The sequence below is a fragment of the Bubalus kerabau genome, chromosome 4 (genome assembly GCF_029407905.1).
Source record: "Bubalus kerabau isolate K-KA32 ecotype Philippines breed swamp buffalo chromosome 4, PCC_UOA_SB_1v2, whole genome shotgun sequence".
In the NCBI taxonomy this organism is placed as follows: Eukaryota; Metazoa; Chordata; class Mammalia; order Artiodactyla; family Bovidae; genus Bubalus; species Bubalus kerabau.
The window spans coordinates 174,789,012-174,814,014 of record NC_073627.1 but is presented as its reverse complement, the minus strand read 5'-3'; the positions used below and the strand labels follow the sequence as shown (position 1 = coordinate 174,814,014).

The 25,003-nt window shown below is 39.8% G+C and overlaps 2 long non-coding RNA genes across 13 annotated transcripts in view; one reads left to right on the top strand and one right to left on the bottom strand.

Annotated features, from left to right (window-relative positions):
• The window catches only part of LOC129650701 (uncharacterized), a 56,119-nt gene extending 47,020 nt beyond the window's left edge, over positions 1-9,099 (bottom strand). For 5 of the 8 annotated variants that reach the window (XR_008713947.1, XR_008713952.1, XR_008713953.1 and 2 more), the window contains exons 1-2: positions 6,730-7,192; positions 1,546-1,710 (exon numbers count right to left, since the gene is read on the bottom strand). This is a non-coding gene — a long non-coding RNA (uncharacterized LOC129650701). Of the gene's footprint in view, positions 1-1,545; positions 1,711-6,729; positions 7,193-7,915 lie in introns of those variants that run through there. The other 3 variants (XR_008713949.1, XR_008713948.1, XR_008713950.1) reach the window with 3 other exon arrangements.
• LOC129650700 (uncharacterized) overlaps positions 1-20,518 on the top strand; it is a 33,519-nt gene extending 13,001 nt beyond the window's left edge. Inside the window, exons 1-4 of one of the 5 annotated variants that reach the window (XR_008713943.1) lie at positions 180-226; positions 5,089-5,519; positions 7,333-7,413; positions 20,037-20,518. This is a non-coding gene — a long non-coding RNA (uncharacterized LOC129650700). Of the gene's footprint in view, positions 1-179; positions 227-4,271; positions 5,520-7,332; positions 7,414-9,724; positions 9,899-17,124; positions 18,671-20,036 lie in introns of those variants that run through there. The other 4 variants (XR_008713944.1, XR_008713942.1, XR_008713941.1 and 1 more) reach the window with 4 other exon arrangements.
• The last annotated feature ends 4,485 nt before the right edge of the window (positions 20,519-25,003 follow it).

The following is a 25,003-nucleotide window of genomic DNA, read 5'->3' as shown; positions in this document are numbered from 1 at the left end:
AACCTTTATCATCTCCTTTAATAAACTGGAAAACATATGTGTCTCCTGGAGTTCTGTGAGTTGCTCTAGTAAATTTAATCTAATGGAAACTCCCACCTACAGCTCACGTGTGAGAAGCACAGGTGGTAAACTGGGCTTGCAGCTGGTGTCTGTACTGAGTGCCTGTTGGGGGAGGCAGTCTTGTGGGACTGAGCCCCTAACTTGTGGAATCTGAAGCTATCACCAGGTAAATAATGTCAGAACTGAATTAAGTTTTAGGACACCCAGATGGTGTTACAGAGAATTGCTTGGTGTGGGAAAAGTTTCCACTCATTTAGTGATGAGCAATGTCAGGAGTGAACTGCTTTATATGAGTAGTAGGGACTCACAGGATGGTAATTCACAGCAGTGAATTACTGTGAATTACTACTTAGGGTTTTCCCTACATAGCAATGAAAGGCCTGAGGTTTTCCTTTTCTAGGGCCTTAAAACTAGGTTGAAACTTCTGGGATGACTGAGGCCTGATGTAAAGAAACAGGATTTTGATCCTGTCTGGCCTGATTGGCACCTAGAGGCAGATAAAAATGTTATCCCTGTGTATGAACGAAGGACCTATAGCTGCAGAATGGACTGTCCAAAGTACTCATAGGTGGAGATCTTGAAAAGAGAAAGTCAAAGGGACTAATTCAAAGCTTGAGAGGGAGTCCTGGGTGCACTGCCAATTTCGGCCTATGCCTCTAGCAGAGAGGAGACTTGTACGAAGATATTGTGTGTGTTCGTGTATGTGTTAAATTAATGAATAAATGAATTAAAGGATGAGTGAACAAAAATGCATGACTTAGAGATTCAAAGACTGAGAAAACTAAATTGGATTATTTGTAGTAATATGGATGGACCTAGAGTCTGTCATACAGAGTGAAGTCAGAAAAAGAAAAACAGTTCCATATATTAACACATATACTGAGCGACTGAACTGATGGAACTTAGAAAAATGGTACTGATGAACCTATTGGCAGGGCAGGGCTAGAGACACAGACGTTGAGAATGGACTTGCGGACACAGCAAGGGAAGGAGAGGGTGGGATAAACTGGGAGAGTAGCATGGACATCTGTACGACACTGCCATGTGGAAAAATAGCCAGTGGGAAGCTGCTGCTTAGCTCAGTGCTCTGTGACGACCTAGAGGGGTGGGATGGGCAGGTGGTGAGAGGCAGGCTCAAGAGGGAGAGGATATACATATACATATAATTGATTCACATTGTTGTACAGCAGAAAGTAACACAACATTGCAAATCAGTTACACTCCAATTAAAAAAAAACAATGTAAGTGAATATGTAAATGATTAAGAGACTGAGAGTCTTGAATGAGTTAATGACTAAGTTGATAAATTGTAAGAAAATTGATAAAGGAATATGTGAATGAATAAATATGAACAAGGAGGAGAAGTGGATATGAAAATGAATGTGATTGACCAAAGGAATATGTACAAGAACATATTTAAGTCAATGTTTCCACTAGAAAAAAATTCATTTTGTAGGAATTAGTGCTCAGAAGGGTTTGATTTACCTGCCTGAATCACAGTCATAAATTCTGAACTATACTCTGACCTCAAGAAGAGTTTAGTTCTGTCTGAGGTTTGACTCTTCTTTATCTTCTGAGATAGGGATTTGAGGGATCTTCAGCAAGATGGCCTGGGCTTATTAGCAAAACCTCTTTTCCTATCCAGTTCTCCTGAAATGAGAAAAATAGCAGGAACTGTGAGCTAGCTGGTCTTACCAGGTGAGACCACGTGGGCTGCCTCCCATGAAGTATGAGACTCACAAACATTAGTTAGGAAATATATCAAGGTCTGTTGTTTAAAGCTTAAGAAATCTATTTTTTTTTTTCCATTGTGAAGAGTAATGTCTTATTCAAATGAATGTATACTTTTTTTTTTTTTCTCTTCTCAAATTCTGCCAGAGATTGAGATATAAACCAAGCATCTCATTCTCAGTTTGTATTGATAAGTCTTACTGCCAAGGGGATTTTGGTATTCTCATGTCAGATAGTGACTATCACACGTGGCCTTCAAGTCTTCCACATTTTTATAATATCTCTTGGTATTTGTAATAAAAACCCACCTACTGAGTCAGTATGCTTGGAAGTATAATCTTGAGTCCTGCATTTGAGAACTACTAACGTAGGTGGATATCTCTGGCAAGTTTTAACTCGAAGATTTACGTTGTTTATATTCTTAAGAACTGGTCCTCAGTGAAGAGGGCTTGGAGGCTCCACTGTACAGAATTCCTGCAAAGGGAGGTCTGTCTGTCAGTATGCTGTCTTCAATGACTGGCTCTTGAATGGATCAAGTTCTTCTCAGTAGGTTTCCATTGATAACGAAGCATACTTTTGTCTTACACTGGCCTGAGAATCTTTTTCTCCTGTTTTGGTAGATTTTTTTTTGGGGGGGGCATGGTTTTTCTTTATTTTGTAGATTTAAACATGTGCTCTAATCAATCTCCTTTTCTAGTGTTTTAGTGGTTATGCTAATAATTACAAACAACACAAAGCCCTCAGTTAACACCTATTTTCATTCCAATGATGAACAGTACAATGGACTTCAAAATACTTTTGCTCTTCCCACTCCTCCCCAATATGTGTTATTGTTGCTGGTATTTAAGTTGCATCAATGGATGGTTTTTGCTTTTTAAACTCAAATTAAACACTATTGTTTTTCAGATACTCAGTGTTTGTTTGGACAAGCTCAAACATTTGCTGTTCCTTTACATTATGAACCTTATTACTGGATTTATTTTTTTCCCATATGTACATCCTTTCCAAGTTTATTTTATGAGAATTTATTCATAATCTATTCATTGTTTATATAAAAATGTCTTTATTTCAGCCAGATTCTTAAAGGATGGTTTTGCTGGAAATACAACTTAACCAACCAAATTTTTTTAGCACTTTGAAAATATTTTTTCTATTTTCTTCAATGACTTTGACCATAGTTGATTTCTATTTCTTGTCATTGTAATTTCAGTACCAGCATCCATACATTTATTTTTACTTGAATTAAAAAATTTGATTGCAACAGCCAATCACATTGGAAAAAATACTTAAGATTTTATTAACATAAAGTCTCTGACCTGGCATGCTTTCTTTGTAAACTGGAGTTACTAACGTGCTTTTGATAGAGTTATGAGAATTAGATGAGTTAATATGCATATAATGTGGGCCTTTAGTAGTTCCTCAACAAATTGTATTTACTATTAATAGAGAAACTTGCATATTTCATTGTAATTAGTTCATAGTGTTTCTGCAAGGGTAAGTTCACACAAGGTGTTTAATAAGCACTTGATTTAATATTCAAGGAATCCCAAATTGATACTAAAATATAAGCAATTCCAACTCTGAAGGGGTTAGACATTCCAGGTACTCTGACGTAGGGTAACAGGACAGGCAAGAATGATCCATACAATGCTCACTGCAATGTTAAAACTTGAGTAAAACATCTGTCAGCTATTGGCTAACTTTTAGCATGAAAAATTACCCAGGAGTCCTCCCCAAAACACTACAGAAATGCATCAGGTTGTATGGCAAATATTAGATAAAATAAACAAACTGGTATTTTTTCTGAAGCCTTTTTTGTACTTTCCTAAATCCCAACATGCTTTTATTGTTTTTAAATGTAGCAAGTATAATTCCCCTCGGCTTTGGAGGATAATGATGCAATGCTAGTGATTAATACCATAATTATGGCTTAAGTTTCTACAATTTCTTATCCCCTATAGGTTTCAAAAATCTTGGCTTGCTATTATCTGCAGATATTCTGACTACCACATACTTCAAAGACCTATAAAGTTTCTGAAAAACAGCTGCTAATAACTGGGCTTTAATGGGGGCCAGAAAGAGAAGAGTCTACTTCACTGAAGTGCAACTGGAGACTGGAATTTTGGAAACAGTATATAACTCCCTTTGGACTCCTGGCCCAAGGCTCAAGTTTCAAGGACCTACTGAATAGCACAGGGAACTCTGCTCAATGTTATGCGGAAGCTTGGATGGGAGGGAGTTTGGAGAATGGATATATGTATGGCTGAGTCTCTTTGCTGTTTACCTGAGACTATCACAACATGGTTAACTGGCTATACTCCAATACAAAATGTTTAAATAAAAAGAATAATTCTCTGTGTATTATAAAACATGGAATGATGTACATTTAAGAGTTAGAAATAATGTCATTCCAATTCCTACTCTCACAAATGATGAAACAAAGACTTACTGAAGGAGATGGGCTTATGATAAATTAGCAGTGCTGGGAGGTGGAGTCTAGGTAGTCCTATTGTCTTTCTGGTTAGGGCTCTTGATTTGCTAGACTCCACAGAGAGGTCTTACTGACCCTGGTACAAGGGATTAGATAAGCCAATTAGTCAGTTTACCTTGACAGGTGCTAGCAATTTGCATCAACAATAATACAAGTCCTGGGAATCAGATTAATTGAACACAAGCTCTGCCTTCAAGGATTGGAATAACAACAGCTGAAATGTACCAAGGGTTTATTATATGCTGAGCAGAATTTTTTAAAAGTATTTATTTTTGTTTATTTATTTGGCTGTGCCAGGTTGTAGTCGCAGCATGCAGAATCTAGCTCCCTGACCAGGAATCGAACCTGGGTCCCCTGTTTTGGGAGCACGGAGTCTTAGCCACTGGACCACCAAGGAAATGCCCTGAGCAGACTTTCAATGCATTATTTACACACATAGACACTTGTATATGTATATATCCATTTAATCTCTACAACTACCCTGCAAAGGTGATGCACATACATACTGAGCACTCAATGCACATTTCCAGAATTAAAAATATTGCAGTGTTTCAATCACTCTTTCTTCTTTTGAGAAATCCGTAGACTCACAGACACTTGTAAGAAATAATGCAGACTGATCCCGTGTGCTGTTTACCTAGTCTCCCACAATGGTAGTATCTTGCAATATCACAATCCAGAAATTGACAGTGATACATTGTGTTACCAGCAAAGCCCATTCACAATTCCCGGCAAAATAAAAATAGATCCCAGGTAATAAAATTAAATCTAACTTTTTTTTTCCTTTTCCTTTGTGCTTCGTCTAGTTTCATTTGCTCATAGGATGCTGCATGCAGTGGCCTCCGCCCTGTGCTTGGACCAGTTAATGAGCACGAGGGGCGGAGGCCGGCCCATGCGGTGAGGGCGAGTGCTGAAGCATTGTGCGTGGAGTGCAACTCAAGACAGCAGCCGCAGGCCTTGCGCAGAAAGGCTCTGTGGTCCTGAGAGCAGCAAAAGCTGCTTCGAGGCGAGAACTCCGCCCCTCCCCACTCAGGAGATTCTTACAGGCTGATCCTAATAAAGCTGATCCCTATAAAGCAGCTCCTCCTGCACCCTATCACGGAGAGCATGGACTCTATTGCGGGAGCTGGCACCTGAGTTCAATCAAAGAACTTTGTTTTTGAACCAAACTCCATCTCACTCTACTGGCGCAAGCAACACCTGCCGGAGGACGTTTGATGGGAGCCAACTCAAAAGGGTAACAGTGTGTGTGTGTTTAGATGTGTATAATTTTATCACAAGTGTAGGTTTGCATATATACCACCACAGTCAAACAGCAATTTGATCACCACGTGTTCCTTCTATAGCTATTTTCCCCCCATTATATTATCTTGTAGTAAACACATTTACCTCTCTTCCTCCAACACCATCTTCATCCCTAATCCCTGGAAATCCCCTCATCTCTTTACATTTACCATTTGAGAATATTGTATACATGGAATCATACAGTATATAGCCTGTTGGGATTTGTTTTTTGCTGTGTGTGTGTGTTTTCTTTTGCTTGTTTGATTTTTACTTCAAGATTTACCAAAGTTGTATCAACAATTATATTTGTTTTCATTGCTGAGTCATATTCCATAGTATGGATGTACCACAGCTGTTAAGAATAACTATGTACTTTTTTTTTCAATGGGAACATAACTCTTCATTCTCAAGGGTAAATGCCCAAAGGTACAGTTGCTGGGTCATATGATAACTGCGTATTTACTTTAATAAGACACTGCCAAATAGTTTTCCAGAATGGCTGTGTCATTTTAGACTTTCACCAGCGGTATATGAGTGATTGGTTTCTCCACATTCTCAGCAGCATATAACACTTATTATACTGGTTTTGATAATGTAACTGGGACACAGGGTGGTCAAGTAACCCCAGTTATTCACTCAAAAAGTATTTTTTGAGCCAAATACCACTCTATGTGCTAAGGATACAACAGTAAATAAAACAAAACTCTCTGTCCCTGTGGAAGAGATGTTCCAGTGAAAAAGATAAGCAATGTATAAACGAAAGCCAAATAGTAAAAAACCACGGAATGTTACACAGTGACAAGCTCTAAGGGCAATAACCAAGTAGGGAAAGGTGAATGGGGCATTTTGGGTAGCTTTTAAATTTTAAAAAGGGTTGGCCGTGCAGGTGACTTTCTAGTAAAGATCAGAGGAAGTAAGGGGACCAGGTTTCTGGGCATTTCAAGACAGCACACTGGAGACAGAGGGAACAGCAAGTAGAGTAGCCCCCTGGCTCTTATTCACAGGGGGATATGGTCCAAGACCTCCAGTGGGTGCCTGAAATCTCAGATAGCAACAAACCCTAAATATATCATTTCCTTCTATGCATACATACCTATGGTAAAGTTTAATTTATAAATTAAGCACAGTAACAGATTAACAACAATAGTAATAAAATAGAATACCTGTAGCAGTACACTGTGATAAAAGCTATGTGAATGTGGTCTCTCTTTCAAAACACAGCACTCACCCTTCTGGTGATGATGAGATGAGATAAAAAGCCTCGGTGATGAGCTGAGATGAATGATATGGGCTGCTATTGACCTTCTGATGATAATGTCAGGAGAATCAGCTGCTTCAGGCGGTTTCTTTTCTCTTCTTCACAATTTCACAAATGGAAGGTCTGCCTTAATGGTAGAGCTTAGCAACCTCAGCATATGATGTTTCTCTCTCCTTATTAAGTCAAGAACTTTCATCTTTTCACCTAATGGAAGCACTCTGTGGCTCCTCTTTGGCAAATCTGAATTGCCAGCATCACTCCTCTTGCACTTTGGGACACTACCAAGCCAAAGAAATGTTCCTTGAACACAAGCACGGTGATACCATGGGAGTCCATCTGATAACTGAGAGGGCTACTAAGTAACTAAGGTACGGGGGTTGCTGAGGAAAAGGAGGAGTCATGTCACTGGTAGAACCCCGTGAGATTTCAACACGCCACTCAGAACATCCATGAAATTAAAAATTAGGAATGGTTTATTTCTGGAATTTTCCATTTAATGTTTTCAAAGCGTGGTAACTGAAACCAAGGAACGTGAAACTGCAGAGAAGGGGGACCTACTCTACACAGCCCCAGTACTGGAGCCACCTTGGTGAGTTTGAGGTACCTTAAGGAGTTTCTGGAGGCTGGACTGAGGGGATGCAGTGTGGGAGGTAACAGGTGGACAGATCAGGTAGGGCGATGCTCATTTTGGGACCGACACTGGATTTTACTGAGAGTCACCAGTGGGGTTTGAGCAGAGGAATGACTTCATATGACTATGTACTTTCTAAATGTCTTTTTATTTATTTGTATGTGCTGTGTCTTCGTTGCAGCCTGTGGGATCTACTTCCCTGACCAGGGATCTGACCTAAGCCCTTTGCATTGAGAGCACTGAGTCTTAGCCACTGGACTTCCCAGGAAGCCCATGAGTGTGTTTTTACAGGATCATGGTTCTGTCTTTACCCAAGATTCTATAACCAAGGACCTGAAGAGGCTAGAATGCCTCAGGTTATAGTAGAGAAAAAAAATAGCATTTTATAACAATACCACTCGGCAGGGGACACTGTGGAGATTTTATGAACCAGGAGAGACTAGAAAGGGACCATCTCTACCTGTGAGGAGAGAATGCTGCTCTTTGTCTCCCATCTGCCTGCTCATCAGCTTCCAGGTGAGGGCCAAAAACAGCTGGTGATAATCACTACTCCTCTCTCCCCTTCACCCTTATCCTGTTTCCCACTTCTCTCTGCTTCTCTCTCTCCTCTTCTCTTCTATCCTTCCTCCAAGTCTTTTCTTTAAAAAAATGGAGTTTAGGGCAATCTGTAAATCTGTAAAGGAAACTTTCTTATTGCCCTTCTTCTTCTGATTACTTCATTAAAAGTTTAACATGTATTAACTAGTAGCTTCTCCTACTGTCAACATTAGAAGCTCAGAGGATACTTCATTAAGCTTCATTTTTCTCCCTTAGTTGTTAACTATAAAAATCCCTTTGCAACTTACTCAGAGCCTACTACACCATGAAATGGATCAATGAATAATTAATAATCAATTAATAATCACTACCCCACTTGAGGTGTACTGAAGATCAAAGGAAAGAGCACATGTGAAAATAGTGCTAGATGATTACATGTAAAATGATACCTTCTCAATATTTCAATAATAGTGTACAGTAATTTCAAACTTAAACAGAAAAGTTGCAAAGAACATTATGAAGAAGATCTGTATCCTTTTCACATAGTGTTGATTTGCTAGGGGTACTAAAACAAAGTACCACAGACTGGATGGCTTATACAATAGAAGTTTACTGTCTCAGCTCTGGAGAGTCAAAGATCAAGTCTAAAATCTGAAACCAAAGTGTATCCAGGGTAAATTCCTTCTGAGGGCTTGTGAAAGAAGGATCTGTTCCAAGTCTCTCTCTCCTTGGCTTACAGATGGTGGTCTCCTTTTGTCTCTTTACACTTCTTCCTTCTGTGTGTCTATCTGTGTCCAGATTTCCTCTTCTTGTAAAGACATCAGTCATATTGATGTAAGGCCCACCCTAATGACCTCCCTTTAATTTCATTATCTCTTTAAAGACCTTATCTTGAAATAAGGTCACATTCTGAGGTTCTGGGGCATAGGACGTCAACATGTGAATTTAGAAAGGGGAACATCATTCAACCCATGGATTCTCCTCATTTGCTCTCTCTTCTCTCCTCATACCCATTGTCATTAGTCTTTCTGAACCATCTGAAAGCAATAGCAGGTATAACCCCCTCCCGTGACTCCTTAATTCTCCAGTACGTATGCTGCTGCTGCTGCTAAGTCACTTCAGTGTGTCTGACTCTGTGCAACCCCATAGATGTCAGCCCACCAGGCTCCCCCGTCCCTGGGATTCTCCAGGCAAGAACACTGGAGTGGGTTGCCATTTCCTTCTCCAATGCATGAAAGTGAAAAGTGAAAGTGAAGTCGCTCAGTCAGGTCCCACTCTTCGAGACCACATGGACTGCAGCCTACCAGGCTCCTCCGTCCGTGGGATTTTCCAGGCAAGAGTGCTGGAGTGGGGTGCCATTGCCTTCTCCCCTCCAGTATGTATACCACCCAGGCAAAGACAGACTCTTGCATTGCCACACAACAACTCTCCAAATCAGAAAATCGATCTTGACACAGCCCTACCATCCAATCTATTATCCATACCCCATGCAAATTTCGCCACAGTCTCAACAGTGTCCAATTTGTTCTCCTGGCCAAGGAGCTTCTTCAGAAATTCGTTGTTTTAGTTAACAGCTCTCATCACTCTCCTTCAGCCTGGAACAGTGGTTTGGACTTTCTCTGTCCTTTTTCTAACAGTTTTTAAGAGCACAATCTGTTCAATTTGTAGGACAAACCTCAACCAGAGTCCGTTATTTCCTTACAACCTAACATGGGCCATGCTTTCTTGACAGAAGCAGCAGAGACCTTGCATTCTTTTCTTCTCAGTGACTCATGTCAGGAGACACATGATATTGACTGGTCCCGCCAGTGGTCACAGCGTGCATCACCTGGTCATAGTGCTAACTACCAGATTGCCCTACAGTGAGGTCACCGTTTTCCCTCTGTAGTTGATGAGTCTTCGAGGGGTAGGTATTCAGAAATTACTCTGGCATCTTGTTTTCCAGAACCCCACCCACTGCCTTAGCATCCATTGATAGAAAGTGAAAGTGTTAGTCACTTGTGTCCAACTCTTTGTGATCCCATGGACTGTAGCCAGCCAGACTCCTCTGTCCATGGAGCTCTCCAGGCCAGAATACTGGAGTGGGTAGCCATTCCCTTCTCCAGGGGATGGATCTTCCTGACCCAGGGATCGAACTTGGGTCTCCTACATTGCAGGGAGACTCTTTACCATCTGAGACAAATAACTTCTGCCTAAATCAATCCAGCCAAGTAGTGATTTTTCTATTTCCATTATTCCTTCTACATGTATCAGTTGGCATCTTTCTCAAGGAATTCCCTTGTGGCTCAGCTGGTGAAGAATCTGTTGGCAATGCGGGAGACCTGGGCTCAGTCCCTGGGTTGGGAAGATCCCCTGGAGAAGGAAAAGGCTACCCACTCCAGTATTCTGGCCTGGAGAATTCCATGGGATCGCAAAGAGTCGGACATGACTGAGCAACTTTCACTTTCAGTTTTTCTCAAGGAATAAATGTCCCCTCACCCTGTTTATTTATATTTTTGTTTATATCAAGTATGGGCTCATGAACACCAGTTGCTTTCATGAGTTGTTATATGTCACTATCACTATTTATTTTGATGCTTAAATTGTCCCATCTTTGGTCCTTGGGAGCAACTACTAGCTGATTCCTATATCTTTTTGACATGCCTTGTATTCTTTCAACCTTTCCTTGCTTCATGGCAAACCAAGATAACCTACAATCATCACTTTTCCTTTCTTAGTTCTGGAAACATCATCATTCCTTCTTGTGAAGTAAGATATTTAGAAGCCAAGATCATCTGGGTAATTCAGTGTATTCATCATTATTTTTCTGGCATTGCTCAATGAACTCTTGATTGACAGAGGTAGGGAAATATATATGCATGTCATTATATGTATGACTATATATATACACATGCATGTATGTGTGTGTATCTATACACATAAGTATACACATGTGTGCATGCTGTCATTTCAGTCATGTCTGACTCTTTACAACCCTATGGACAGTAGCCCACCAGGCTTCTCTATCCATGGCAAGATAGAGATGGGATTCTCCAGGCAAGAATACTGGAGTGGGTTACCATTTCCTCTTCCAGGGGATCTTCCCAACCTGGGGAAAGCTGTGTCCCTTGTGTTGCAGGTGGGTTCTTTAGCACTGAGCCACCAGGGAAGCCCATACACATGCATACATATATGCTTAAATACGTATATGCATACCTACATGAGTTCATGGCAATCCTCTGGGTGTTTCTGAATACCCACAAATTTCATGTTGCTCTTTCCACCAAAGAGAAAATGCATGTCCCCTTCATTTGAGTCTGGGTTAACCTCTGACTCGTATGTAATTCCATGGTTATGGCAGAAATGATGTTATGTGATTTCTGAGGCCAGTGCAGAAAAGACCATGCAGGTTCTGCCTTGTTCACCAGAATGCTTGCACAGGAGCCCTGGGCTAGCATGGGAGAAGCTCAGCCACCCTGGGGGCCCCAGATGACTCCAGCCCACTGTGCCCAGGCCACCCCCTGAGGAGGCCCCAGACACCAGGGAGCCAGGCCGTTCTGTGCCCTCTTGTGTTTGCCTGGATTCCTGACCCACAGGACCTGCGAATAGAAAACGCGATTGCTATATGCAACTCAATTTCAGGAAGGTTTGGCATGTAACTAGAACAACTTCTAATTCTAATACCTCAGGCTTCTTTCTAGATTTCACCCTATTTATGTTTCTAAATCATTTTTTCAACATTGAGAAAACTGGATGTCATTTTCAAAATATTTACTCGTTTGCTCAGTCATTTGCTTCATGTAAGCAATCTCCCCACCATCCTGGTTTCATCTTCACCTGCCCCCATCTGCTCCCTTGGCCACTAGGTATCCTCCTGCACTCCCCCACTGCACACACACACACTCACATGATCACCTCTGAGCAGCCGTGCTCTGCAGATGATGCCACGACCACATGTCTCCGAAACTCTACTTCCTCAACTGCAGGGCATGCATTTGCTTCTGTGAAGAAGACGGAAGAGAAGAAGGAAAGGAAGAGGGTAGAAGGAAGAGACATTTTGTTGTTATTCTGATTATATCACTGCTGTAATAGCATAGCAGTTGGGAAGTTACAGCTATGCAGACATTGGTACAGCTGCGGTGTGGTCTCCAGCATATAAAGGACACTTGACTGTAAACCTTGGCGTGAATGAGTTTCTCCTCGCATTTCTCTAACAGTGTCCTCTCTCTGACTTTCAGCTCCTTGCTTATCCAGGGGTCTGCTTTGCTTTTGACTTGCATGCTGTCTCATTTGAACTGCCTTTCATTGTCACTATGGTTTATAGTTTTCCAGGCTAGCTTCATCCTGAGGGCAGATAAGGCTGGTAAGGAGAGAGTAGTGTTCTCTTCTCGACCACCCTCAGGAATGCCTGAACAAGACTCTACAAGGGACTGGGGATTGCAAAACAGTGGGTGAGAGTGGGAGCCAGAGGAATCCTTCTGATTACGCACAAAATGACCCTGTTTTTACAACCTCAAGAGCAGCTCATGTAATACACATGCACTTTGAAATTGAGAGTATTGTTTATCAAGTATGTAGTCTTTCTTTTCATGCTGAGTAGGCTGAATTAGAATCCTGGTTTGCTCTTGTTCAGTTCAGTTCAGTAACTCAGTCATGTCAGACTCTTTGCGACCCCATGGATTGCAGCACACCAGGCCTCCCTGTCCATCACCAACTCTGAGTTTACTCAAACCCATATCCATTGAGTCGGTGATGCCATCCAACCATCTCATCCTCTGTCGTCCCCTTCTCCCGCCTTCAATCTTTCCCAGCATCGGGGTCTTTTCAAATGAGTCAGTTCTTTGCATCAGGAGGCCAAAGTATTGGAGTTTCAGCCTCAACATGAGTCCTTCCAATGCATATTCAGGACTGATTTGCTTTAGGATGGACTCGTTGGATCTCCTTGCTGTCCAAGGGACTCTCAAGAGACTTCTCCAACATCACAGTTCAAAAGCATCAATTCTTCGGTGCTCAGCTTACTTTAAAGTCCAACTCTCACATCCATACGTGACTACTGGAAAAACCATACCTTTGACTAGATGGACCTTTGTTGACAAAGTAATGTCTCTGTTTTTTAATATGCTGTCTATGTTGGTCAAAAGTTTTCTTCCAAGGAGTAAGTGTCTTTTAATTTCATGGCTGCAGTTACCATCTGCAGTGATTTTGGAGCCCCAAAAGATAAAGTCAGCCACTGTTTCATTGATTCCCCATCTATTTGCCGTGAAGTGATGGGACCAGATGCCATGATCTTAGTTTTCTGAATGTTGAGTGTTAAGCTAACTTTTTCACTCTCCTCTTTAACTTTCATCAAGATGCTCTCTAGTTCTTCTTCACTTTCTGCCATAAGGTTGGTGTCATCTGCATATCTGAGGCTATTGATATTTCTCCCAGCAATCTGGATTCCAGCTTGTGCTTCATCCAGCCCAGCATTTCTCGTGATGTACTCTGCATATAAGTTAAATAAGCACGGTAACAATATACAGCCTTGACATACTCCTTTCCCGATTTGGAACCAGTCTGATGTTCCATGTCCAGTTCTAGCTATTGCTTCTTGGCTTGCATACACTTTCTCAGGAGGCAGGTCAGGTGATCTGGTATTCCAATCTCTTTAAGAATTTTCCATAGTTTGTTGTGATCCATACAGTCAAAGGCTTTGGCATAGTCAATAAAGTAGAAACAGATATTTTTCTGGAACTCTTGCTTTTTCGATGATCCAACAAATGTTGGCAATTTGATCTCTGGTTCCTCTGCTTTTTCTAAAACCAGCTTGAACATCTAAAAGTTCGTGGTTCACATACTGTTGAAGCCTGGCTTGGATAATTTTGAGCATCATTTTGCTAGTGTGTGAGATGAGTACAATTGTGTAGTAGTTTGAGCATTCTTTGGCATTGCCTTTCTTTGGGATTGGAATGAAAACTGACCTTTTCCAGTCCTGTGGCCACTGCTGAGTTTTCCACATTTGCTGAGATATTGAGTGCAGCACTTTCACAGCATTATCTTTTAGGATTTTAACTATCTCAGCTGGTATTCTATCACCTCCACTAGCTTTGTTTGTAATGACACTTCCTAAGGCCCACTTGACTTTGCATTCCAGGGTGTCTGGCTCTAGGTGAGTGATCACACTATTGTGATTATCTGGGCCATGATTATCTGGGTTGCTCTTGTAGTCTTTGTCAAATCATTTCCTTCTGTAGCCTTGTGTTCTTTTTTGACAGAATAAGGCTACTACTTCTTATGTTACAGAACTGGTAACTAGAAAATTACCGAAGCATTCTTATATTTTCTAGTAGTTTCTTTAAAAAAGAGGTGTCTCATTAAACTACTTTTTTGATCACTTGATTCCTCTAGGCTCTGTGTTGTGTGGATTCTTAGTTTGTGTTCATGAGTATTTCCCACTGAGTGTTGAGACCAGAAATATAGGCTCTATCCTTGACTTCGGAATAAGTTGAGTTCTTGGTGTTTGTCTTTGCATAAGACCCTTCCCAACGGAGACCCTGAGCTTCCCACATTTATATTATGAGAAGAGACTATCTTTGGGTCCCGAGTCTGAATTCCTATTAGAAATGTCTGATAAAATTGAAAAAAAAAATACAGATTCCTCTCATATTGCCTAGACTTAATGAATCAGAATATGCACAGTCAGGGCTCGCTTGCTTGTTTTATTCAAGAGCTCTGATGTGATTTATGATGCAACCCCCATCTAGCTAACCCCCCCAGATGATCGAGAGAATCATCTTACAGAAATGACATGACATGGTAACTGAGGGTTCCATTTAGGGGACAGGTGGGCACAGGTTCAAATACCAACACCCCCTTCCCTATATACTTAGCTAAGTGACTTTGGACAAGTCATTTAAGCATCTTCCAGCCTTGTTTGTAGTGTAGAGATAAGGATACTATGATCTGTGTATAATCTCTGGGTGAGCTGAGAGTCCCCCAACAAAAGTACACACATGTACACTTGGATTTGATCAAATTACTTCCAACTCCCAAATAGCCTGTGCAAGTCCAAGTCCTGCCCAAGGTTTATAGGAGTCCCTGGGAGATACTTAGTTTCTCTTGATATGATGGTCTACCTACCTCTTCCCCTTACTGCACTGATTTAGGCATCAGTTTTTCTTCCAGTCTATGTAACTGTAATAACACAGTCACTCACATTAGCATGCATAAGTTTAGTAGACTTTACTGAAACATTTGTGGGCTTCCCTGGATGGCTGTACACAGACCTGCAAGAATTTCCCTGCTTCTCTGTTTCTCTCTCTCTTTTGTTCCCACTCACCCCCTTCATCTTGCAGTGCCTAAAAGCAGGGTATTGGCTGCTTTTCTTCGGTTTTAATACCAAACATGCATATCCAAAGCCATCAAGTTTTCAGGAGAACAAAGCTCTTTCTATCTGACAGGCTTCCCCCTGCTTTGAACGCAGCTGTGGTTTGGGGATAGCAAGCAGACGCTGTTGGTTTGCTGTCTGTCTTTGTTTCTCTTCTTGCTTCACATGTAAAGCACTTCGCACAGTTCTGGCATCTGTGGGTCTCTGATCATGTGTGACACAGCCACACAGATGCAGCCCAGCCACTCCCGCCTTCTGGGGATGTTGCTGTCCCCACACCCACACATCCAAGCCACATTTCTTCTTCTTGGGAATCAGCTGGTATCCACTGCTTTCCGCACATCCAACTTAGTATGTAAATACAAGCATTGTTGGAGAATGATATCTGAGCATGAGGGGTTCAAAAACCCAAAATCTGACTCTAATACAATGATTACTAACACTGATTACCAACATTAATTGATTGCCAATCAGGCACCTTCTGCAAAATTTCTGTCATCCTTTCAAGTATCTGTTTGCTTTTTTTTTTTCTTTGCATGTAAGGAAACTGAGGCTCATGGAAATTAATGACTGAGTCAGAATTTGAATTCAGGGCGCATTGCTACAAAATCTTGTCTTGCTTCACTGCATCAGATTCTCTTCTAAATAATTCATATAGAGGTCTGATCTTTGTTACATTGCAAAGATGTTAACTGATCTAAAAGAAAGATCATCCGTGCACACAGAGATCTAATAATGAAATAATTTTAATTTAATGATGATGGGGTTTCTTTGTTCTTCAATAGTTAAATAAAGTGAACTTTTATCTGTAACTTCATAGAGCATCCACTTATCTGAAACACAGGTGATTTAAAAAAGAAAATAACAAATGATTTCTTGTTTCCCTATATCTTAGTGACTTAACCATATAATAGAACTGATCAACTCTGTGTTTGTCAGAAAAATGGTGGGAAAATGGTACCTTGGGCAAAATATAGTTGATTCACATATTTGAGGTCTTATGACTCCAGGAGGTAGACATGAATATTTGTGGCAATTCCTATTTTAACAATTTGTGTGTGTGTGTGTGCATGCGTGCAGTGTAAGAACTTATTATTTATCCAGTTTTAAAATTTTTGTTGGAATATAGTTGCTTTACAGTGCTGTGGTAGTTTCTGCTATACAGCAAAATAAATCAGCCCCATGTGTACACACAGCCCCTCCCTTCTGGACTTCCCTCCCATCTAGGTCACCACAGGGCACTGAGTGGGATTCCCTGTGCTGTGCAGTAGGTTGTCATTAGCTCTCTATTTTATACATGGCAGTGTACATATGTCAATCCCAATCTCCCATTTCATCCCATCTCCCCCTTCTACCCTCGGTATTCATACATATGTTTTCTATGCCTGTGTCTCTATTTCTGCTTTGCAAATAGGCTCATCTGTACATTTTTAGATTCCACATATATACATTGATATATGATATATGTTTTTCTCTTTCTGGCTTACTTCACTCTATGTGACAGTCTCTAAGTCCATCCATGTCTCTGCACATGGCACAATATTGTCCCTTTTTATGCCTGAGTAATAATCCATTGTATCTATGTGCCACAGAAACTCATGAAGACTATTAGCATTGCACCAAAATATCTTGCTTATTAATTCAATTTAGAAAACTAACATGTACTGAGGTGAATAAAATGGTTTCAATATTTAGAAAATACATATCAGGAAGATTTATACAACTGACATTCATATCTTATTTTACAGTCTATAAAATACCCAATTATTAACTCATTCTCTCCCCAGAGCAAGAGAAGTCTTATGACCATGATATGATGGATGAATGGATGAGAGGACTTAGGCTCAGAGAACTATGCAGGGTTGCTCAGAATGACAAAGTTGGTGGAGGGCATACCCAGGAATTAACCTGAAGTCTTCTGCCATTAAATTTTACATTCTCGTCATTACGTCATCTGAGAGGGAAGCAGATAAGTGTAAGATTTGGCTATGGTATTGGAGAAAACTCTTGAGAGTCCCTTGGACTGCAAGGGGATCCAACCAGTCCATCCTGAAGGAGATCAGTCTTGAATATCCATTGGAAGGACTGATGCTGAAGATGAAACTCCAATACTCTTGCCACCTGATGCGAAGAGCTGACTCATTTGAAAAGACCCTGATGCTCAGAAAGATTGAAGGCAGGAGGAGAAAGGGACAACAGAGGATGAGATGGTTGGATGGCATCACTGACTCAATGAGTTTGAGTAAACTCCGGGAGTTGGTGATGGACAGGGAGGCCTGGCGTGCTACAGTCCATGGCGTTGGAAAGAGTTGGACATGACTGAGTGACTGAACTGAACTGATACAATTTTTCATAGGCTAAAGCTCAGATTAATCAATAGCAAAAAAAAAAAAATCAATAGTTCAATCATTCATTCAATTGCTATGTATTTAATTCTCCCAATGTGCGAGGCAAATGGCAGGCATATCCAGGAATGCACAAGACATAAGGTCCCAACCTGCATGGAGCTTGCAGACAAAAAGGGAAGGGGAACACTGAGTGAGCATATCATCTGCTCAATGGCAGATCCTTTGGAAAGAGTAGACAATTAATTTTTAGATCTATGGCAATGTGTCCCTTTGTTTTTGTCAGTAAATTCCAGGATAAGAGGCAGACGTAACCCCAAGGTGCCCTGAGCAAGTGTCTGTAGTAATAGAACAGACGTCAGTGAAATGCTGCCGTCAGACTTCTTTCTCCCAGCCCAGTGGTCTCCATGGTCTTATGTCTGACAATGCATCTTTTATTGAAACACACCACATGCTAACTTACCCATGGTTAACCAGAGATTTGTGTAACAAAGACACTTGACTGTTTTATTTACTTCCTTTAGTCAAAGAAAAGAAACTTATTGGAAACTCTGCAGCCAACAGTCTTTAGAGACGTTGAGAAATCTATTTCCCCATTTCTGAAAACTTCAACGTTGAATGCAGATGAGGTTTTTTGGTTTCAAGTTTTTTTTTAATTGAAGTATTTTTGATGTACAATAACTTTATACTAGTTTGAGATGTACAGCTTGGTGGTTTAGCATTTTTACAGATTTTATTCCTTTAAAAGTTTTATAAGATGATGGCTATGACCCCCTGTACTCTAGTACGTCCTTGCTGCTTACCTATTTTATAGAGAGTAGTTTGTTGTTCCTCTTAATTGCACACTCCTAACTTGGCCCTCCTCGCTTCCCTCTCCCTTCTGGTAACCACTAGATGGTTTTCTATGTACTGGGAGTCTGCTTCTGTTTTGTTATATACCTTCATTTGCATTATGTTTTAGATTTCACATTAAAGTGTTATCATGGAGTATTTGTCTTTGACCTATTTTAGTAAGCATAATATTCTTAGTAGGTCTGTCCATGTTGCTGTAAATGGCAGCATTTCATTTTTATATAATGGAGTAATATTCCATTATAAATCTCCTTTATCCATTTTTCTGCTGGTGGGTACTTGGGTTGCTTGCATATCTTGACTGCTGTAAAGCATGCTGCTGTGAACATTGGGATGCAGACATCCTTTTGAATTAATGTTTTTGTTTTACCTGGATTTATACCCAGGAGTGGAATTGCTGGACCATATGGTAATTCTGGGTTTCCCTGGTGGCTCAAATGGTAAAGAATCTGCCTGCAATGCAGGAGACCCAGGTTCAATTCCTGGGTCGGGAAGATCCCCTGGAGAAGGAAATGGCAACCCATTCCAGTATTCTTGCTTGGAGAGCTCCATGGACAGAGGAGCCTGGCAGGATTTTTTTTTTTTTTTTTTTTTTTGAGGAGCCTCCATGCTGTTTTTCATAATGGTTGTACCGATTTATCAAATATTTAATTTATTAATGATTATGTATTAAAACACTTTTTAGGTTTTTGATGTATGAAACAGTATATGTAAGTTTTATGTATGCTATAAAGCATGATAATATAACCAACACTTTGAACTTAGCATCCAGTTCAAGGACAAGAACATGACCTTTGATTCATGTCTACCTATGTGTTCCTCCCCATCCACATGACTGTTTTGTTATTTGTATGGAAATATTTTATAAAAGTCAAATACTATTCTCTGACTTTTAGCAAAAAGTAGCAATCCTTTCCCCTTTTCATCACTGAGTCTCACTTCCTGAAGACACAATTTCAACATTTTCAAAATATTTCTTTGGGTATTTGCTTCCATTTTCTAAATTATGCAATATCTATTTTTAGTCTTAACTTCAGACGTTATCTATTGATCAGCTATGATAATCTGGCTACTGCCTTTCCTTTGTACCAACATGCAGCATACACATTTTCCTTCCCTTAACTTTTCAAGATAGTTCTACCACGATTTTAATTAAATAAACATTTTAGTGTTTATATTATTAGACTGTGAAAATGTTTTCAGAGCTGAGCCATGAAATATAGCAAAATTACTTCCTTTATTTGTATAAATTTTCTTTTTTGGGTTAACAACTGTCTTAATAATCCATTTGTTCAGGAAATTCTTTTAAGCCTTCAAATATCGACCAGAACAATGAAACTTTATTTCTGTTAAAGAAAAGACTATCTGCATATCTATGTATCAGTCATCTATATGGGTGTGTGTGTATGTGTGAATGTACATGCTGCTGCTGCTGAGTCACTTCAGTCACGTTCCAAACGTACATAGGTAAGTTAATATATCTGTTTTTTGTCTCCTTAAAGGTCTTCCTCCTGGAGCCCACCAACATAACTCGAACTTCTCTCCAGGCTTTTTAAACAGCTTAGATATTCCCTTTATCATTATCCTGGGTTCTTTTATCTTCAGTATAGAAGCTATGATTTTTTGAATCCCAATCTTCTCTTGTTTATATTTTGGTGCCTTATTTTATTGGGGCATCTGGGCTTCCTGTGTAATTTTTTAGCCCTCACACATTTCAGCCAGTCCTTATTTTACTTTTACATTTGAATATGAGTCTAGAAATTTAGATGTTAGAAATTCTTTACAATTTTAAGAACATTTTTACATTTTGAGAACTGTGGTAGCGTTTTGAGGCCCCAAACATTGTATGTGAACCTGATTTCTTCTATTCTCCAAAAATTTTGTGTTCTTCCCAACATCCTCAGTGTTCCTAATCTTTACCATGTTGTGCCTTGATTTATATAATTATTTCACCTTCATATGCATAATTATTTCTTCCCCTCCACCATTATATATTATATATACATATATAATATATATGTAAAACTGAATCACTTTGCTGTACAGTAGAAATTAACACAAGATTGTAAAATCAACTACACTTCAATAAAATAAATTTTAAAACAAATAATAAAGAAATCTATTTGAATAACAATGATAAAAAGCAATATATCTCTAGCTTTAGAATGCAGAATTAACTATAGTATGGCAAGAGTAGAAGTTAGAAGTTCAGAGAAAAGGGTGCTATTGACCCCCAAGAAAAAAAATGTAGCATGTTTATCGTGTATGAGAGAAAAATGGATTAATTTTAGAAGTGTTAGGTAGAAACAATTCAAAGGGAATTGTTGATGGATTAGATCTGAGATAAGACAGAAAAAAATGAGGATTACTGTTGATTCATTCATTCATTTCCCTTAAAGTCTGAGTGCAAGTTACTTTTAAAAGGGAATATATGTAGTAAAGCATATTGAGACAGGAGAATATCAATAATTTCAATTTAGACATACGTGTAGGTCATTCAAGTTGAAATTTCTTGTAAGAATTGGATGTACTTTTGAGCCAGCAGTTCTTCTATATTGCAGGTGAACCTAAAATGATAAGCATAACAGGGTGAAATTGGATCCACAAGAGTAGATGAGATGACTCAAAAAGAGTATGACTATTGATAAGGAATATGAGCCTGGACTTCTTCTCTGAGAAAAAGCAGCATTTAGAAGACAGCTAGAGGAAGAGAAACCTCTAGGGGAGTTTGAGACAAAGTCACTAGAGAAGCAGGAAGAAACCAAGTCAACCGAGCTGTAACGATGGAAAAGAAATAGCGTTTAAAAAAAAAAAGAAAAGAAATAGCGTTTAAAAAAAAAAAAAAGAAATAGCGTTTTGCAAGAGGAAAGGTATGGTTGATTAAATAAAGAATCAAAAGGTGCCCAAAGATTCAGCAACTAGGAGCTCACTGATGATCTTGTTGAAAAAGTTTCAAGGAAAAAGGGGGAGATGCCTAATTGAAGAGGTTTGGAAAGCGAGAAGTGGAGATAAGTAGACTGCTAGTGTAGACAAGATTTTCAAGAAGCTTGGCTAAGGAGAGAGAAAAGTAAACTGGAAGATATGCAGGTAGGAAAGGAGGAGGAGAAAGAGTTGCTCTAGACTGCTTGTAGGGAGAGAACTGAACATGTTAAAAATGTTGAAAAAATCCACTGGGGAGGGAAACGTAGAGAATGAGATAGGGATAGGTACAAAAAAGGAATTTGAGAAGTCAAGTGTTATATAGCACAGATGTAGAGACTTTCTTTTCTTTTCCTCTCTTTCTTTATTTCTTGAGATGAACAGAACAAAGATGGGGAGATGGGTACACATAAAACTAAACGTACAGGTTAGGTTGCAAACAATTGAGGACACTTATTTCTAATGTTTTTATAACGTTGGTTAAAAGGAAGTGAAATAAACTTCTACAAGTAGGGTGGCAGGCAAAATGTAGAAATTTTGCAATAATTATTGTGAAGAAAAGGAAAAGAAAATGAAAACATTACTGAAATTGACTAGAACAGTGAAGGGTTAACCATAAATTAACAGTCATAATTTCATAATGACATCACATGTCTAATGTTGGCATGTGACATCACAAGAAAAATGTTGGTTTTGCAGCCACAAAGAGCTGGATCTGAATTCTGTTCAAAAGTATGACAGTAAGTAAATTAATTAAATTTCTTGAGTCTCATCTTATCATCTGTACAATGGGGTAATTTTATCTACTTTGCAGATTTATACATTAACAGTCCTCAGCACAGAGTGGCTATTACTTTTTATTAATATATTCTTTCTTTTGATGAATATCCATGATGTATTCCAAGTTAAAAAAAATATTCTCCAAAAATTACTAAGGACATTTACTTTTTTCTATATAAGTATAAAAAGTAGTCCTGATAGTGTTTTGCAGAGATATTAACTCCTTATTATGTTACTGTTTACTGAGGCAAACTAGATTTAGTGATCAAATATATTTAGGAAATGTTTCTTCACATTTACATTACAGTATAGAAATGGGTTTCTTTACTGTGAGACTTACTGTCTGTAACATACGCATGTGTATTATGAGTGTTCACAAGAAACACGTGATGTGTGACAGCATCCATGGCCAGTGGTAAAGAATCTGCCTTCAGTGCAGGAGACACAGGAGACTTGGATTTGATCCCTGGGTTGGGAGGATACCCTGGAGTAGGAAATGGAAACCCACTCCAGTATACTTTCATGAAAAATCCCACGGACAGAGGAGCCTTGCAGACCACAGTCTAAAGGGTTGGAAAGAGTCGGACATGACTGAGCAGCAAAGCACAGCACATTCTTTTGGAGAGGCAGCACAAAGGACCCATGTTCTGTAGAAATCTTTAGTAAAGATTTCTTCTGGCCAGAGGCCTCTTTTAAGATGATAGACAAGATTATCAAAACCTAGTTAATGGTAGAAAAGAGAGATCTATACTCCCATTGTTGCAGCATTATTTACAATAACCATGACAGAGAAACAATTGAATTGTCTGCTGATAAGTGAATGGATAAAGTAACTGTGAGTTAAAAACATTCATCCATAGAAAAGCAAGTCCTAATAAGTGTGACAACGTGGATGAACCTAGAGGACATTATGTTAAGTTAAATAAGTCAGATATGAAAGATAAATACTGTATGATCTCACTTGTATGTGGAATCTAAAAAAAAAAGGTTGAAGTCATAGAAACACAGAGGAGAACGGTAGTTCCAGGTGGTGGGAAAAATGGAAAGAAGTTGGTCACTGAGTACAGACTTCCAGTTTTAAAATAAATTTGTTCTGGACTTCCTTGGCACTCCAAGGAGTCCATGCTTTCACTGCAGGGGGCCCAGGTTCAATCCCTGGTCAGGGAATAAAGACCCAGCATAACAACAACAACAACAAAAGATGAATGAGTTCTGGAGATGTAATGTACAGCATAGTGACTATAGCTAATAATAATGTGTTGCATACTTGAAATCTGTAAAAAAGTACATCTTTAGTGTTCCCATTCCATAAAATAAAAAGACAATTAATTGAGGTCATGGATATGTTTATTAGCTTGTGGTAGTCATTTCATAATGTATAGGTTTATCAAAACATCTTGCGCACCTTAAATTCACACAATTTTTGTCAATTTTGCCTCAATAAAGCTGGGGGGGGGCAAATAAATGGTTGCATGCTCATTCATATCATTGAGAATCTGGGAATCAGTAATTTCTAAATTTGTTTGTTGACATGTTTATTCTTTCTCATCTCGTGCATACATTTAGCAGAGTATTGATGCTGGCTTGCATTGCCCTACAAGAGGCCATTGCTAAATTTTCAGGAATCTTGTGAGTCAGCTGATGTCCTGTTGATATTTTGAAAATGACCATGGTGGGAGCATTTACACCACAGGAATTGGCAAACAGGACAGATCCCAGCTTCCTCTTCAGAGAGCCTGTTGTCAAGCATGTAGCAGCATGCCATGGACGCTGAGTTCAGATAGTGCAATATTAAAATGAACTTGACATGTTTTCCCACACTTGAGGGTCTTCCCTTCTGGAGAGGGGAAAACAAGAGATGTACCCAAATAAATATAAAATGTCATGGAAAGTGATTCTTAATCCTTAGAACAAACAACGGCGGTGGAAAACTAGCTGTGTGTTGGCCATCGCTGGAAGTGCTCCTCATTTGTTGCTGTTGTTTAGTCCCTGAGTCACATCCAGTTCCTTCAGCCCCGTGGACTGTAGCCCTCGGGGCCCCTCTGGCTCTGGCATTATCCAGGCAACAATACTGAAGTGGATTGCCATTTTCTTCTCCAGGGGATCTTCCTGACCCAGGGACCAAACCCACATCTCCTGCACTGGCATGCAGATTCTTTACCTCTGAGCCACCAGGGGAGTCCCTGTTCCTAATTTACTTTCTGTCAAATTCTCAAAACAAACTTGGTGAAGTAGATCGTGTTATTATCCTTGTATTGTTAATAAAGAAGGTGGCGTAGAAAGCATAAATATATATATATATATATATATATATATATATATATATATTTTAGAAATTACGTAGTTAGTAGGTGGCAGAGTCAGAAGTCTAACTCTGGGTCTCATCTGGTACCCAAGCCACTAGCACGGTGTCAGGTCCCATCTTCCAGGCACTTAAAGGGGTCAGCTAAAGCAGCGGGGCATGCTGAGGTGGGGAAGAGGGAGGAACACAGCAGCGTTCTGCAAATCCTTCATCTCTGCTCGCAACGTGGGGACACAGCCCCTTCTCCCCACCTGCACTCCCTGCGTGAGGTGAGAGGAGTGAGCTGACGTGAGCCCTGTCATTAGAGGTCTACACTCCAATTGTCCTTCTCCCTGGCCAGTGGCCAGATTCCCGGCACTAGTCCATGTCGTTTTTCTCTGAGGTATGCACAAAGTAGAGGTTACTCGTGTCACATCTGTTCTTGCTTTGTGGGTCCTTTCAGAAAAAAAAACAAAATCCCCGACTTTA